Consider the following 3,029-nt stretch of genomic DNA (forward strand, 5'->3'; position numbering starts at 1 on the left):
TGTTTATTGTTTTATTAAAAGAGACCTTGCACTTCCTATCTGCTCCAGCTGCGCTGCGACCAACAGTGAGCTGCGCGGCGATGCCCGCCACTATGGTCCAGAATCACGGTAGCTTCGGGGGCCTTATTTTCAGGGAAGTCTTATTTTCAGGGGGATGCCTTATATTTCAGTGAGAGGCAACACTGTAAGTAGGTCTTATTTTGGGGATATGTCTTACTTTCGGGGAAACAGGGTATGTCAGTACATGCATCATAACTGTCAGAAGAGAGAGAAAGTGGTATAAAGCATATTTAAATAAATAATTGCTGAAAACTCCCAGACTTAATGAAACTTGTTAATTTACATATCTTAGAAGGACAACAAATTCTAAGTAGGATAAGCTCTAAGAAATGCATATTTGGATAAATTATAGTAAAAATGTCCAAAGATAAAAAACGAATCTGGATTGTTGTAACAAGAAGTAAAGCAGCTCATCCTGCAGAAGGGCCTTAGTCAGACTGACAGATGATATCTCATTCGAACACTTGACGGACTGAAGGCAGGTGAAAGAAAAAGACAGCTAACCAAGGATTCGATATCAAACACGATTGTCTTAAGAATTTCAGGAAAAATAAAGCATTCCTAGATAAACCAATTCTGAAATAATCTATCATTAGCAATGTGGATGAAGGGAGACGTTGGACAGGGCAAGAGATGACAAAATAATAATTTATAAATTATCAAGAGTTCATGAGAGAGGGGGGAGCGGGGAGGGAGGGGAAAAATGCAGAGCTTATGCCAGGGCCTTAGGTGGAGAGCCAAATGTTTTGAGAAGGATGAGGGCAATGAATGTACAAATGTGCTTTACACAATTGATTGCATGTATGGATTGCGATTAGAGTTGCATGAGCCCCTAATAAAACAATTAAAAAGAAGAAACACTAAAGAAGGTCCTTCAGACTGAATGGTGAAGACACCAGATGGTAACTTAAACAATACAAAAAATGTACAAAACCCAATAATTTAACCAAATAAATATTACATATACGTATTACATAGAGTATTTCATTTTCTGCTATCTGATATAAAAAGCAACTGCATAAAGTGATCATTTTAAAACTGCTTCTGCACTTGCAATGCATAAAAATATAATTTTATGACAATAGTAGCTCAAATGATGGAGTAGAAAACCGCTATATCGGAACAAAAGTTTTGTATACTATTTAAATATTGAAGTTGGTTTTTAACCCAGCTAGATAGTTCAAAATAAAATCTTTATGTCAGTCCTAAGTGCAGCCACTAAGCAAAGAACAACAAAGCAAATGTGTGTGTGTGTGTGTGTGTGTAAACACACATATATGAATTGACCCTGTGGTTGCCACAAGAGGCTTAAATATAACAACCATTGTGAGGATGGTGCGGACAGGTTATTGTTTGTTCTATTGAATAATAGAGTCTCTCTCTCTGAGTCAGAACTAACTCACCAGCCTCTAAAAATGCACCTACATCTAAGGTTGTGTCTGCGGATGCCACGGAGTTGGTTCTGTGTTGCCTCACACTGCATCGTCCTCAAACTTGCTATTAAGTTTGAATTCCATTGTTATGTCAACTGTCAATATATCTTATTGACAGGAATTTTCTTTCTCTCCTTTTTTTTTTTTTTGCTGGTCCTCTATTTTACGAAGCATGATGTCATCTTCCAAGGAATGGCCCCTCATGATGATGATAACGTGACCTTGAGATGGAATCTTCCTATCTTCACTTCTTAGGAGAATTCAGACCAAACTTTTTTCAAAACAGATTCATTTGTTCTTCTGGCAGGCTATGGTATGTTTAATATTTTTCAACTATACCATAATTCAAAGGTATTAGGTTTTTTTACTCTGTCTTCCTTATTGAATGACTTTCACACACATAAGAGATTATTGAAAATATCATGGCTTGGGTCAGGCACAGCTTCATCCGCAAGGAGGTACCTTTGTTCTTTACATTTTTAAAAGTATTCTATGGCCTATCTGCCCCATGCATCCATCCTTGGACTTCTTTACTGATGCTTCCATAACTGTTCATTATTAACACAAACAAAATGAAATCCTTGATAACTTCATTTTTCCCCCTGCTTCCATGGTGTTTTCTATTGTTTCCATTTTGAGGGGTTTTGTTTCTTTTGCACTGAGTTTTAATCCATTCAGAAGATGCAGTCCTTGAATTTCAGCAAGTTCCTCAAACACCCCTTGCTTTCACGAAGCATGGTTGTGCAGTTCATACTGTGGGTTGATGAGGAGCCTGTCTCCAATCCTTGTGCCATATTTTTTTCCATATAGATGATTTGCTCGGCATGCAGATTGAATAAGTGATGAAAGATTCGCCCGGATGCACAGCTTTTCTAATTTAACCTACACAGGAATCCCTTGTTCTGTTTGTACAGGTTCCACATGCGCACGATGGCATATTCTTTGTGACATTACCCATATTTTGTTTTTATCTACACAGTTGAATGCCTATGCATAGTCAATAAAGTAAACACCTTTTTGATATTCTCTGCCTTAATCAAAACCCAGCTGATATCAGCAATTATATCCTCTCCTCATCAAGGTTGAATTTTCTGCAGTTTCTCGTAGTGTGGCATTTTAAAAAATATCTTCACATTTTTCATCATTGGTTCTAGTGGTCGGTGCATATATTTGCATAACAGTTGTATTAAGTGTTCTTTCTTTAAGTGTACATGTGTAGATAGATATTATCCTATCCCATATAGCATTGTACTTCAAGAACCATCTTGAAATGCTAGTTTTGAAGATTTCTGTAATATCACTCCTTAACCTTTTCACTGGGACCCAATCAATAAGATAGCCTGGATTGAGGCAAGGTAGGTCAAAAGGAGCCCACTTCTGCAGCTAGAGTTAACTGGATAAACTGGCACAGTGAAGGACGGTTGGCATGGATATCAGTTTAAATACCCAGCCATATCTGGTTAATAATTACAGAAAGAACTTAGAAGGAATAGCTTATATGTATCTCAAACAAATGAATAAAATATTTAAAAAATT

Source organism: Echinops telfairi, unplaced genomic scaffold (assembly GCF_000313985.2).
Source record: "Echinops telfairi isolate 266 unplaced genomic scaffold, ASM31398v2 ScPeMD7_1;HRSCAF=3_0, whole genome shotgun sequence".
NCBI lineage: Eukaryota > Metazoa > Chordata > Mammalia > Afrosoricida > Tenrecidae > Echinops > Echinops telfairi.